At 35.0% G+C, this 16,027-nt stretch overlaps 1 protein-coding gene and 1 long non-coding RNA gene across 2 annotated transcripts in view; both read left to right on the top strand.

The window, feature by feature from the left end:
* LOC101893958 (uncharacterized) overlaps nt 1-16,027 on the top strand; it is a 262,614-nt gene that overhangs the window by 136,536 nt on the left and 110,051 nt on the right. The gene's annotated exons all lie outside the window — the stretch shown is intronic.
* LOC131806572 (uncharacterized) lies at nt 14,780-15,524 on the top strand. Its single transcript, XR_009344090.1, has 3 exons — nt 14,780-15,048; nt 15,128-15,281; nt 15,353-15,524. It is a non-coding gene; the product is annotated as an uncharacterized LOC131806572 (long non-coding RNA).

Raw genomic sequence — 16,027 nt, 5'->3', positions numbered from 1 at the left:
CGACAACAACAACAACAGTAACATTCAAAGCATTATCGCCGTAGCTCCAATGCACCAATATCATCCAAAACACTGCTCAGGTGAGCTGCTGAGCAACCAAAAACAATCAGAAATCCAAGCAATTGCTTGCTCACTCTCCCTGCTGCTGTTGTTGTGTTCAATGAGAAAGGAGAGACCACGTCGCGTGTGTGTTGGTATGTGTGTTGTTGTTACTGCCGACCGACCGATATTGTGTTTTGGCTTCTCCTTTCGATTATTGTTATTATTGTTCAGAAGAGCCCCCCTTTAACAAAATTCCAATACAAATGCGGTAATATCTGTCGTTTTTTGAAGACACGTTCGAAATATCTCACCAAAAAATATACGCGAAACAATAACAACAATAAAGGGAAATAAAGAAGCTACCTAATAGTAGTAGGGATGCCAATTCAAATTATTGATTATCGATTATGGGGTGTAAATGAAAATATAAATCAAAGATGGCGGTGGAAAAATTCGAATGGTATCAAAATATGTTCAGGCATTTAAGTAACAAGGGAATTAGAGCAAATAAATGGGTCAATAACCCCAGAAATGAGGAGTGCCTCATCAATGACAGCATTCGAAATATTTTTGGCTAAGTTAGGAATATACAGGGTGAGATAAAAAAAACTGCAACAAAGTCAAACGCCATAATTTTTACCTTTTCTTAATTTTTTTGAATGAAAGCAAAAAATGTCGGAAATAGCATCAAATTTTAGAATAAGTTTAGATTTGTTCGAATTGGTCACCTTTGGCACGAATTGTGGCCTTCCAACGGCCGGCCAATGAAACCGTCACACGCTTCCCGAATATTGCTCTGCGGTATTTTGGCCCATTCCCGGCGAAGCGCTTGCTTGAAGTGATCGACGTTTTGGTATTTTTTTAGTGCCGACCTTGGCTTTCCAAAATACTCCAGAGACAATAGTCCAAACGGAGTGGTATCCGGAGTTTTGGTGGCCATTGTGCGCTGGAAATGAAGCGAGGAACCTAATTTTGTAACCACCATTTTGTCCAAGGTCTGCGGCCAAAATGTTTGTGTGCCCAAGGCTTTAATACACCCTCCAGAAAATTTTCGCGATAATATTCGGCATTTATTCTGATGCCACGATCGATTAATACGAGCGGAGAGCGACCATCGTCTGTTATGGCCGCTCACACCATCACCATGGCCGGCTTGAGGCTTGATTTCTAGTGGCCAACCGAAGGTACACATTTTCAGCTGACCTCTTTGGGAAGTAAACGCGATCATTTTGTTTGCTGGACAACGAACAAACTGCTGGACTACGACTGTTTTCTCATCGAAGAAAACCAAATTCGGCAGTACACCACTTTCGGCCAAGCGAAGCAACTCTTTAGCTCTTTTGAGTCTATTTTCTTCCTGTTGTGTGCGATGTAAGTTCTTGCACTTTTTGGAATTTCAATGGCTTTGTCGGGAGCTCATTTTTCAAGATCTGGTATGAATAACGGACCTCAATTTCTGGTACCTACCCCACAACGGGTCAACATTTTGAATAATCGTCGAACTCATAAAATGCCAAATGAGTATCGGATTACTTTCAAAGTCGGCACATTCCAATATATCTATCAACACAAAATCTGGTGTGAAGAAGGAATATATCGAACCACTCCTTCATGTAGCTCCCCCACAACGGGTCAAAATTTTGAATAATTATAGCTCCCATAAAAGGCAAAATAAGCATCCGATTCTCTTCAAGTTGCACACATATCAATATTTTATTCCATAAAATATATGGTGTCAAGATGGGATGTATCGGCCCACTCTTTCTGGTCCCTCCCTCACAAAGGGTTCAAAATTTTGAACAATCAAAATGGTCATAAAATGCAAAATAAACATCCGATTCCTTTTAAACTCGGCACATCACAATATCTTTATGAACACAATATTTGGTGTGCAGGTGGAATATATCGGACTTCTCCCTAAGGTACCTCTCCTACAACGGGTCAAGATTTTGTATAATTTTATCTCTCATAAAAAGCGAAATAAGCATCCGATTTCCCTTCAAATTTCACATACACCAAAATTTTAACTAGCGCAAGATCTGTTGTGAATGTGGTAGATATCGGCCCACTGCTTCTGGTACCTCCCCCACAAATGGGCCAACATTTCAAATAATTTTATATCTCATAAAATGCGAAATAAGCATCCGATCCCTTCCCTTCAAATTTCCCACATCCCAATATTTCTATGAAGACAATATCTGGTGTAATGAAGGAATATATCGGCCCACTCCTTCAGGTACCTCACCCACAAAGGGGCCAACATTTTGAATAATTAAAGCTCTCATAAAATTGCGAAACAAGCACCTGATTCTCTTCAAATTTCACACACCTCAATATTTTTACTAATATAATATCTTCTGGCAATATGGGATTTATCGGTCCACTCATTCTGGTACCTCCCTCACAAAAGGGGTCAAAAAATTTGAATAGTTGTATCTGTTCTTAAACCCGTAATAAGCTTTAAATTGTCTTCAAATTTCACACATCCCAATATTTTTACAAATTCAAGATCTTCTGTGAATTTGGAATTTATCGGTCTACCCATTCTGGTACCTCCCACATAAAAAGTTACAATTTCTTAAAAAAAAGATATAAAATTGGAAATAAATGTTTTTCTTTAAATTTTGCACACTCCAATATTTTTATCAATATTTGATGAAGTAGCATACTTCGGTCCGCTATATCACTTTTTCGGCTATCTCATATACAGTGATGTAAGCGGTCGATAGAATAATAATATATACGGAATAATATTTATAGACTTTAGACAGATATCAAAATGGCAATATTGTCCCACTCCGTCAGAACCTCCCACATTAAGAGTCAACATTATGAATAATCATAACGCAAGCCGAAATATATTTAAATAAATGAACACTGCCTGAAGCTATCCATCTGCCGTCAAAACCGATAAATACGTCATAACATGTTTATATTTAAATATCGACGATAAATCATTTTTTTAAGATCTAACCCTATTTTTGTTAAATATGAGAAATTTTCACAATTTTGCAAAACGTTCTGACCAATTATAAAATTTTGGAAATTTTTAAGACCATCGATTTTTCCATAAAGTATGTGTTCACAATCAGGAGGTCAAAAGTTGAAGCATTGATATTGTAACTTGTGTTTTTGTCCTTAGAAATCGGTAAAAATTAAATATTATTCAATCTCAAAACGTTTTTTTTTTTTTTGTTTCACATTGATTTTTTTTTGATAAAATGTGTTTCACATTGACCTTTTTTAAATAATTTTCATTTTTTCTACACTCAATCATAATTGCAATGCAAAAATCTGGTAGAATTACATACATTTTTACGGATTTTACAGCTCTTTAAAAGGCAGCATTTATATTTACGGTATAAACGTGTCATTACCTTTATAAAAATACCGTAATGACATCTCTAACCACAACAATACATAAGCAATGACTTGTTGTATTGAAGTTTTATTTTTGTTTTTGTATAAATATTACAATAATCAAATGAAATACCTAAATGCTCTCTCTCATTGAGATAACTTGCCGAGAGTTGTTGTTTTTATTTCATTCCTTCGTTCGTTTTTTTTATAGAAACCCTATTAATAAAACCTCTCGTGTTTTATCGAATCATTCATAACCCCTCTCATGATGTGAACAACAAAACCAGTTACCTCTACAAAAACAACAACAAACCGCATTTGTCTCACATTTTATCTTGATTTCTCAGTTAATACAACGGCTACTCTTCACGAGGTATACCTCGTGCTTGGACACACATACAAATCGACAAATGAAGGTATTTTATTCTCTATCGATTTTGATTAAATGGCTGAGTAGAGAAGAGAATACAAGTAACTGGGTCTCTTAGTTATTTTATTCATTTGATATCAGTGAGAAGATAAGTTGTTTATCAAATCAATAAGAGAAATAACCGTTCAATACATTGAAAGCTCCATTGGAGCATAGCCAATTCTCTTTATTTATTTACCCCAATGAGTAAAGAAGACTCCCACAACTATCTCCCTTATTATTGTTGACTCTTGATAAATAAATGCCATTGAAAGCCCCACACTGAACGCACTGCCATAGGTAATAAAACCCTATTTGAATGGAGGGAGAAGGGGGTCGGTCTTCCATTAAACGGTTGAATGGTTGGAGGAGAATTTCATATTTAATTGCTTATTATTATGGAAATGTTAACAATTTACCACATATTTAGTGTCGTAAACAGAAGGCAGGTGATCTTGTCAACAAACGGGGAGAAACGCATGCATCATCACACCAAGTGCGGGCTGGTTAGGCAGAATGTAGGTACGGGAATGAAGGTACTAATTGAAATTCATGTTTCGTAGAATGTTTTTTTTTTTTTGTCGTAAAAAGGGAGTTAATCGTTTTATCAGCGTTGTTGTTATTATTACTCTTGATTATGAAATTGGAAGGAAATTTCCGAAAGTTGCATCAGCCGTAATTGCGGTAATTTGTGATACAAATTGTTGTAGACTTTTTTTTGGCAATATTTGCGGAAAGGACAGCTGCCAAAAAAGGGTTGCCTTCATTGTTGATGTTTTCTGCGTTTTTTTATTCGGTTTTTTTATATTTTTAATATGATTCCAATATTCCAATTCCATGTAAGAGAGTTGTGAAATATCGTACAGACTGATTGACTAACTGAGAATCAACGTCCAGACGAAAGGACTAATGCTAGATTCTTGAAATTTTGCAGAAGGGTCAGTCTTGGTGTGTAGGCACGTGATAAGGATAGGTTTTTTTGGAAATTCGTACTAAGAGGGTAAAAAAAGTGCTTAAAGGTACGAAAAGTACTAACAAGTACGAAAAGTATTAAAATGTACCAAACATTTAATACTTGGTATTGGACACACGGAATGAGCTAGAATTCTGAAATTTGATATGAGAGTGTAAGATGGAGTGCAGGATAGATGAGCTTACGAAAAGTACTCAAATGTACTGAAAACTTTGTATTGGACAAACGGAATGAGCAAGTATTCTGAAATTTGGAATGAGATTCACTGATGGAGTGCTGGATATATGTACCAAAGCGTTCTTTGGAAATTCGAACTTTAAGGTTACGAAAAGTTCTGAAATGGTACAAAACTTCCTAAATAGTACCGTTTGGTATTATGTCAACGAATAAAGGTAAAAACTTGAAATTTGGTATGGGAATCAAGCTTAGAATGTAAGTTTGATAATGAAGTTGGTTTTGGATATGTGTACTAAGTGTGCGAACTGTACTAAATGGTACTAAATTTGGAACAGTTTGCTTTGGGGTGAAAGGATGAAGTTGGAATTTTAAAATTTTGTTTTGGGATCCCTATTGGTGATTAAGATATGGTTTTCGAAAAGTACTAAATAGTACTTAATTTGGTACAATTTGATATTGGTTGAAGAAATAGTGCTCGAAATCTGAAATTCGGTATTAGGGTCACTGTTAATATTTAGCCTAGACATATGGAGGTGATTTCGGAAATATGTACTAAATGTGCGAACTGTACTAAATGGTACTAATTGGAACAATTTGGTTTAGGGTGAAAGGACAAAGCTGGTATTTTGAAATTTTCTATTAGGGTACGAGTTGGTGCTAGGCTTGTAACGAAGATGTTGTTTTGGAAAAGTACTAAATAGTACTATATATGGTACAATTTAGTATTGGGTGGACTGATAGTGCTTGAAATCCTGAAATTTGTTATTAGAATGGATGTCCATGTGTAGCTTGAACATATGGATGTGATTTCGGAAATGTGTACTGTAATTGTACGAAAAGAGCTGAATGGTACTATATTTGGTATTGGGTTAAGGGATAGAGGTAAAATTCTAAAAATTGTTTTTTAGAAAACTTATGACATTGGAATTGAATAAAGGGGCAGGGATGGAATACTCAAATTTGATATTAAGGTCACATTTGGTGTCTGCAATTGGAATTCGGGAGTGGTTTGGAAATGTGTCCTACAATTTTGCGAAACTTGGTATTGAGTGAAGGAAAAGGATGTCAGAACGTCACAATTGGTCTCTGAGATTGGTATATGGAGATTGATTTTTAAAATGTATAATCGTATGAAACGTACTTAATTGGGTATTGGGTGAGGGAATAAAGCTGAAAACATGAAATTTGGTATAAATGTCATTTTTGGTGTCTGTAGTTATGATATGGAGGTGGTTTTGGTTATGAGGTTGAGAAAAGAAGCTGGTTTTGGATATGCGTACTATAATTGTACTAAATTTGATACTGAAATTTGATATTAAGGTCATTGTTGGTATCTGAGGTTAATCTGATGGTGCTTTAGAAAACGCGTACAAAACTTTCCGAAAAGTACTATGTACTATGCTGGAATCCCGAAATATGATATTGAGGCCTCCGTTGGTGTATGAGGTCTGGAATTGAGATATGAAGGTGGTTATGGAACTTATTCGAAATGTACTAAGTGGTCGTAAATTGGATATTGGATGAAGGGATAGGGCTGGAGTCCTGAAATTTGATATTGAGGTCTCTACTGGTATCTGTAGTTAAGTTATGGAGGTTGGTTTTAGTAATATCCTCCACGGGAAATGAAACAATTTGAAGACTTTTTGGTGTAAAAGTTAAATATTTAATATCCTATTATTCTTTGCCAAAAAAAAAAAAACTTGAATAAAATATAAAACCTGGAAAGACTGAATAGTTAGTATGATTTGTGATGTTTTGAACGAAACAATTTTATCAAACTGAACAAATTGTGCATTTTGAGTACTAAAAAAAGTCGCTAATATCATCAAAATACCTAAAAAAAGGATTAACTCTCATATGTGGGCTATACGAAGTCATGGACCTGCATAGACAATTTTCTGTCATAGTTTGTAGTATCCATAAAGAACTTCAAATATGAAATTTGAAACAATTTCGGTGTGTAATGACTCTAATACCATAAAAATACCGAATATTGGGAGGTATCGTTATATAGGGACTATACGTAGACGTCGGCCTGCATAAGTAATTTTTTGCCATAACATCTTCCAATACGAAATATGAAACGATTCCGGTAAATAATGTTTCTAAAATCATCAAAATACTGAATATCTGGAGGTAGCATTATATGGGGGCAATATGAAAACGTAGACCGACATAGTCCATTTACGAACTCAACCTGCCTACTGGCAAAATATACATGTGTGCAAAAGTTTAGCTTTCTATCTCAATTTGTTCCTAAGATATCGTGATTACAACAGACAGACGGACATACAGACAGGCAGACTGAGTTCGCTTTATTAGATTTTTATACCCTACACCACAAGGTGGTCAGGGTATTATGTCTTTGTGCATTTGTTTGTAACAGGCAAAAGGAAACGAGATAGACCCATAGTTCCTTTTGATGATATGCATAGAATCACATTCTGAGTCGATTTATGCATGCCCGTCCGTCTGTCCGTCCGTCCGTCTGTCCATGTATTTTTGTAAACAAAGTACAGTTCGCATTTATTGTCCTATCCAGATGAAATTTTCCACAAATCATTTTTTTGACCCAAGGACGAACCATATTGGAATTGGAGATAATCGGTCAAAATTTAGATATAGCTCCCATATATATCCTCGTCCGATTTGCCTTTTATTGTGCACCAAATGTGTAATATCAGTCCGAATTGTATGGAATTTTCCACGTACGATCAGATTGGACCTGAAAATAGGTATGCCAAATTTGATCAAATCGGTTCAGATATAGCTATAGCTGCCATATATATTGTTCATCCGATTTGCTATTTTTGTCCTCCGCAGCCGTAATATGTACCCTGCAACAACAATATTTGGGGAAATATATCAAATACAGCTCAGAAATACATTTGCTAAATTTTATCGAGATCGGTTCAGATTTGGATATAGCTCCCATATATATTTTTATCCGATTTCAAATTAATTGTGTACCAAATGGGCAATACTAAAACTTTTAATTGTTATGCGCAGCACTACCAAATTAGCAAGGGGTGTAGGGTATCATAAAGTCGGCCCCGGTCGACTTTAAGACTTTTTTTACTGTTTTTTTTTTTTTAGAATTTTACGCTGATCAAAAATATATATACTTTGTTGGGTCTGACATGAGTATTTCAGGGAGTTACAAATGGAATGACAAAGTTAATATATCCTCCATAGAATGGTGGTACTCTCCACAAACACGAACTTTTGAAAGTAATCTAAAATTTTACGGAAGACTTTCTAAAAAAATATATGAAAAAACTTCTATATATGTAAGGCCTTTCAAATGTGCTCAATCTATGGAATACCTAACGTAGATTTTAAAAACCGTACATATATATAGGTCTTGTGAGAGGAAGGATTTTATATTAAGAACGCTGTTATAAGTGTCCAATAGATAGAAGACCTTTAAAAGTTTCCTTTCGAAATATGTTCCCTAGGTGGGAGATTTTTTTCACCCAGAAAAACATCAGTCCATCTATAGATTGTCTATAAGAGAATATCCTCTGTTTTAGAATCGTTTTCTTTAGTTTATAAATCTCATAGGGAATTTGTGTAAAGATGCTATAGAAATTGAAATAAAAACGTGTTCATTCTTCTTTTCCCTTCTACTGAGGGTGTTTGATCGGAATGCAAACGGCAGGTGCTATTTTACATCGGCCAAAAAAAATATACAATATTCACATTCGACACATGTGACATGTACACATATACATACATTGTTGTAAACTATAACGTCTCTGTCACATTCATTGATTATAGAGTGGTCTGTTCCCATGAGTGAGTGACTGACTGAATGGTGTGACATTGGGTTAAACCGTCAAATTTCTTTATAACGTGACAAAATGTCATTTTCTATAAAAGGCATGAATAAACAAAACAACAACAAAAATGCTATTTACGACAGCGATATTTTGCATTGAGGGGAATACTCACCCACAACCCATGCACACATGCATACACAAAGCCACACACACACGTCTTACACCCTTTCATTGTTTGGTCATACAAATTACCATGGGAGTTTCTAGAGATTTTTTTTTCCGTTGCCATTCTTGAGTGTGAAAAACACTAAATTGAATCTCCTCCCCCCGACACACACACACATCACTCTCACACTGAGTGCATGAGATCCATCTCTGATTTGTTGTTGTTGCTGTTTTTGTTGTTTGAGATCATTGAGCCAAAAGTAATTGAAACGGTAAAAATGTCAAGTAAGAAACTTGACAAGCATAAGAAAAAAGAGGAGGGGGTGAGGTGGGGTGGGGAAGCAAAGAAATGTGGATGGACTTCAATCGAACTCCATGAGTGTTGCCAACACTAACTATGACGTCTGTTGTTTCCCGGTGTAAGTTGCAAAGACTATGTAACATTGCCATATGAGAAGAGAGAGGGAAGTTGAACGCACACACAAACACATTTCAATAATTGCAAATGAAGCACATGCATTCATTGTAAATCAATCACTCATTTCTGCTTCCCCCCCCCCCCCCCTCCCTTTCCTCACTTTCGACTGGAAGTTGTAGTGATGATTACATTAACTTCTTTTTTAGGAAAAAGTGAACGCACACACACACGACCATACAGGGGGAGGGAGAGTACAAAGTGTTGTTCTGTGTGTGATTTGTTCTCTTAACTCATCTCATCACCAACGTAGTTTCAATAAATGAATAATGGATGGATGGATGTATGGCTGCATAATGCAATGAACTTGTCTGACGTGTGCGTATCGTCAACGCCCCGCCGCCGTTGCCATTGATTCTGGGTGGTTACGGGTGCACCATGTCTGCTGCACGGTTCGTTGTTGTTGGAATTTCCTTCAAATTCTGCAGTAGATTGGCAAAAGGGTGGCTGGCCCTTATATTTTTTTAAAGCATTAATATTGGGTGTTCCTATTGTTGTAGTTGTTGCTGTTCTCTTTCAATTTTGTAAGTGATGATAGATTTTGTTTGAAGAAAATTGCTTAGTTTTTTGTCGGTGTGTGTTCGATTGGTTTTATTTGAAATTCACAGTGTCGCGAAAGGGAACAAATATTTTGGTGAAAAAAAACAAAATTTATTTAAAAAGGAAATGTTTCAATTTTAAATTTTTATTTATTTATTTATTTTTATTTATTATTATTATTAATATTATTATTATTATTATTATTATTATTATTATTATTATTATTATTATTATTTTTTTTTTTTAGGACAATGACTGTTTAACAATTGTTTTTTGGTGATTTGATTGGCAATTTAGGATGTAATTTAAGTCCGTGTTACGATCAGTCTCTGACTCCAGCGCTGCGGTTACAAACGACTCACAAACCAAATTTCTAATCATTTTACTAAAAAGAATATATGACAAAAATTTAAAATAAGAAGACACATTTAGAATTGAGTGAATATCATTTCATCGTAAAAATTTTTCAGATTTTCAAGGTACTAGTTTTTATTCAAATTGTTCCTTTTCGAAAAGGAAAAATGTTTAACTTTTCACCAAGTTACTTTCCGAACAATTGTTGTACACATTTTCAAAACCACCCCATATCTCAATTCCAGATACCAACAGATACCGTATTATCAAATTGCAGAATTTCTATTCTTAAATTTCCCCCACTACAGAAATACCTTTGTCAAATTTTATCGAGATCAACTCTGTTTTGGATAGAGCTCTCATATATATCTTCGTCCGATTTGCTTTTATTGGCCACCAAACGTGTAATATTAGCCCAAAAAAATCCGTAAAAAAATACCATTAAAACCCCTTATATGGGGATATACGACGACGAGGACCTGAATAAGTAATTTTTTGTCATAGGCTGTAGTAACGATTCCGAACTTCAAATACGAAATGTAAAGCAGTTCCTTTGAATAATGTCGCTAATATCATCAAAATACCGGCTAATATGCCACCAAACGTATAATATTAGCCCAAATGGGATTGGAATTGGACCTAGAAACAAGTATGTCAAATTTGGTGAAAAGCGGTTCAGATATAGCTATAGCTCCCATATATATTTTTCATCCGATTTTTAATTCCCTCAGCCATATGGTTAGAGAAAATATCTAACATTTGAAACGGTCAAAACGTGCCTCATCGAAATAACGATTTTAGACCCTAGGTCTCCTTGGACCAAATCCGTTTCAGAACATTTGGAGTCGATCTAGCGATGTTCGTCCGTCCGTCTGTCTGGCTGGCTGGTGCGCACCATAACTCTCGAAGAGAGTATCCAATTTGGTCCAAACTTGGTACATCGTAATATCTTTGTCAAACTTAGATCGAGTTCGGAGGTCGACATTTTCAAAATATATATTTTCTGCACAGAACGAGAAAGGATAATTCGATTTTGCTCCAACTTTGCAAATCCTAATATTTGCATCAGTGCTAGGTCAGAAATCAGGTAAATGGACAAAATCGGTGCACTCCTTCAAGTACCGCCCCCACAAAGGGTCAACATTTTGAATAATTATAACTCTTATAAAATGTGATTTAACAGTCCGATTGTATTCAAACTACACACATCACAATACTTTTATTAACCCAAAGTCTGGTGTAAAGATGAAATGTATCGGTCCACTCCTTCTGGTACCCGCCCCACAAAGGGTCAACATTTTTAATATTCCTAAAGCTCATAAAAAAACGAAATTAACATCCGATTCCTTTCAGACTTGGCATATCTCAATATTTCCATCAACGAAAGATTAGTTAAAAAATATGGTGGAGATCGAACCATTTCTTCTGGTACCTCCCCCACAAAGGGTCAAAGTTTTGAATTACAAAAACGATAATAAAACCCGAAATAAGCATCGGGTTCTCTACAAAATACAAACATCACATTATTTTTATTAACCCATGGACTAGTGTAATGATGGAATATATCGGTCCACTCCTTCTGGTACCTCCCACTCAAAGGGTCAACATTTTGAATATTCCTGAAGCTCATAAAACATGAAATTAACATTCCGATTCCATTCAGACTTGGCAGATCTCAATATTTCTATCAACACAAGATCTGTTAAAAATATGATAGAGATCGCAACATTCCTTCTGGTACCTCCCCCACAAAGGGTCAAAGTTTTGAATAACAAAAACGATAATAAGATCCAAAATAAGCATCGGCTTTTCTTCAAATTACACACATCACAATATTTTTATTAACCCAAAATCTGGTGTCATGACGAAATATATCGATCCACTCTTTCTGATACCTCCCCCACAAAGGGTCAAAATTTTGAATATTTATGAAGCTTATAGAAACGAAATTAACATCCGATCCTATTCAGACTTGGCACATCTCAATATTTCCATAAAAACAAAATCTCTTCTAAAGATGGTTCACATCGGACCATTTCTTCTAGTACCTCCCTCACAAAGGGTTCAAAATTTTTCAAAACGCTCAAAGAAAGCGAAATAAGCAATCCAACTGTTTTCAAATTTCACACATTCAAATATTTTTGCTGACACAGGATCTGTTGGGAAGGTGATACCCCTACTGCGAACCCCTTCTGGTACCTCAGCCACAAAGGGTCACAATTTTCAATACTTTTATCTGTCCTAACTTGCGAAACAAGTCGGCGATTCTTTACAACTTGCTATATCTTAATATTTTTCTCTTAACCAAAAATCTGATATGAATATGAAATTTATCGAAATTTATGATTTCGCATAAAATTGGATCTAAATGATTCGATTTCCTTCAAATTTTGCACATACCAATATTTTTATCTGTATTAGATGAAAATGTAATACTTCGGTCGGCAAAACCGACTGATACCATTTTTTCTTGTTATTTTTATACCCTCCACCATACGATGGAGGGTATACTAGCTTTGTCATTCCGTTTGTAACTCCTCGAAATACTCATGTCACACATGTTTATTTTTCCAGTAGGTAGGTTAATTTCGTAAATGGGCCATGTAGGTCCACGTTTTAACGGCCCCATATATAAGTACCGCCCTATATTCGGAATTTTGACGATTTTAGGTACAATACCCAACGAAATTGTTTGAGATGTCGTATTTGAAGTTCGTAATGGATGTTACAACCTGTGACAGAAAATTGTCTATGCTGGTTCAGGTCTTCGCACAGCTCCGATATTCCGGTACCGTCCCATATACGATATATTGATGATTTTAGCTACATTATTCGCCGTTTATTTCAAGTTTCGAATTTGAATATGGTAATGTCTTATGACAAACAATGCCTATGTAGGTCCACGTCGTATAGATCCCAATATAACGGCTATATTCGTTTTTTTTTTTAAATTTTAACAGCATTTTTTAAGGATTTTTTTTTTTGGAAAATTTCCACATTCGTTCCAAATGATGGAGGCTATTCAAAGTTCGGGCCGGCCGAACTTACTGCTTTTTAATTTGTTTTTTGTTTTTTTTTTTCTGGTTATATGAAGCTATACTAAATCTGCAAATGGGTGTAGGGTATCATAAAGCCGCCCCGACCGACATTTAGACTTTCTTTATTGGTTATAAGCATATATTATGTCCATCAAGGCCTAAATTCCAAAATGAAATATTTTTTTTGTTTTTTTGATTAATTAGTTCTAAACCTTACTCTCTTTCAAAATACTGTGCGACAGCACATTCTTCACACTCTACAATATGATGGATATCTTTTTAATGAAGGAAGTCGAAATGCCAAAAAAAAACGCATCTCCTTAGCTCTCAGCAACATAATGCACATGTGTGTATGTATGTGAATACGTATGGCAGACGCTCATTGCATTGTGCCCCTTTTGTCTGGGTGCAGATTATTAAATTTTTAATTCATTTCATTTTTGTTTGCGACTCCCAAATTTAAGGATGTCAAAAACAAAAAATAATTTCCAAAATTATGCTTTAATTTTCGGTCTCACACCCTTTTTTGTACTTCTCCTCCTTCTGGCATTCTCTGGCGTGTATTAAAACGGAGTACTCCTCAAATGCCAAATTATTTCCTTTGTTTTTCTTCGTTTGGTGGGTATTTCATTGTTGGTATTTTATTGATGGTTGTCATGCAATCGTACTGTTTTGTGTGTGTGTGCGTTTGTGTGTGGTGGAATATCAACGAACATATTCACTCTCACTCGTCGCTCTCACCCCTTGCTCCCTTTGCCTTTGTTTGTCTCGCTATAAAAATGAGTTATTTGACATTAGTGCTCCCTAAAATTCTTCCCTAAACACGGGTTTGTTTTTTTTTTTTTTTTTTTTTTTTTTTTGGGAACGCACAACAATTGTGGGATGTGTCGCTGTGTGTGTGTGTGAGTTTGTATGTCATACTTTGTTTTACATTCCCAGTAAAAAATATTTGGAGTAATCCTCAACCGAGCAATAGAGGAGTAATGATTTCTTCATCCATTTGGAGTAATAAGCGAGCAATGTATGAATTTTGTTTTGCCAAAAAATTCCACGAAGTTGGAAAAAAATTGATGTCTCGCCTTATGCTCCAAATGGATCAATAAGGGATGCATCAAAGCATTTTTGGCATGTTTTTTTTTGTTTGATGTAACTGTTGTTTAACTGTTGCTTTCGTCATGTTCGATTATTTCTTTATGGTTGTCCGTCCATTTGCTCAGTTTTCTTGTGTCCGTCTGAAGTGAAACACGTGTTGTAAGTGTAAATAAAGTGTAATTAAAAAAATTAAAAAAGTGTAATTAAAAAAATCAATTGGTAAAATAATGTGTGATAATTTTGTTTCTAAACGTCATCTTAGACGGCTTGTAAAAAAAGAAATTGAAAATTTCTCAAATTGTACTCGGCAGACTCTTACTGATCAGGAACTGTCGCAGGTAATGTTAACTCATAGCTCTTTTTATATTTTTTATCATAGTAATTATTTGATTTTATGTTCATTTCTAGAAACAAACAATGAAACAAAAAACACCAATAAAAAATTGGAAAACAAAATTGATCTCCTTCAAACTGAAGTCGAAGCTTTAAAGAAAATTATGTGTAAACAGACAATTTTGTTAGAACAGGTCGTTAAACACATACGCCCAACTAGCAAGGATCTCAAAATTTTTCCAATAAATTCACTAGAGGAATTAAATTCGGCAGAACAATTAGTTAATAACGAGCCTGAATCAGAAGTGGTAAGCCAGAGTTTTTAATGCATAATTTAAGTGAATTTGGTACTAAAAGCTAATTATATTTATCTTTAATTATTTTCAGATATCATATATGAAACTAAAATTTGGCAAAGACAAAATAGAAAAGGCGTTACATGCAATGATTGGTGACAATATTTTGCTTCGGGTAAATTGGGATGGAGCTAAAAATAAGACAGCCATAAACAAATATCGGTTGTTTAACTTTTTTTATTTCGGTAATAGCTTGATTTTATAACGTGTTTTAAATAATATGTACATGATGTTTATTTTTCCTTTATTTTTGCAGAATCACTCAGAGACACCTACGAAACTTATCCTGAATTTGAAAAATCTTTTAAGTTGGCCTTTCGCAAATGTAAGGCAACATTTTACCGGCAAACCTACAGCCTAAAATCTAAATAAATAAAGTATTTAATATGTTTTTTTAATTATAAGAAATTATAGTACAAAAATGAATTATTTGTTTTTTTTTCGTTAAAAATAAATGATAAAATATATATTCTTTATTTTACTCTTTTCTTTTACTTCTTTACTTTCTTTTACTCTTTCAGGAGATAACAAAGATTACTCCCTTGATTCTCCTTTCCGAGATCAAAAGGAGTACTCCCTATATGCTTTTTCAGGAGATAACAAAGATTACTCCCTTTGTCCTCCTTTCCGATATGAAAACGAGTACTCCGTCTATGCTCTTTCAGGAGATAACAAAGATTACTCCCTTTGTCCTCCTTTCCGAGATGAAAACGAGTACTCCGTCTGTCATCCAATGGGAGCTCAAAAGGAGTGCTCGCCTCCTAGGACATGCAATGTTAAAAAAGAGTATAAAATGCAAGAGAGTCGGAGATTTAAGGAGTACTCCATTGCTCGAAAAGGAGCGTCCTACGATTAATCGTTGGATGATCCAATTTTTTACTGGGTTGTTTGGCATGCTTATATGTGGCTGTGTCTGTGGCTCTGTGTAATG

This window comes from Musca domestica, unplaced genomic scaffold (assembly GCF_030504385.1).
Source record: "Musca domestica strain aabys unplaced genomic scaffold, Musca_domestica.polishedcontigs.V.1.1 8, whole genome shotgun sequence".
Taxonomy (NCBI): domain Eukaryota; kingdom Metazoa; phylum Arthropoda; class Insecta; order Diptera; family Muscidae; genus Musca; species Musca domestica.
The sequence above is the reverse complement of the archived record's forward strand: the minus strand, read 5'-3'. Positions and strand labels throughout refer to the sequence as shown.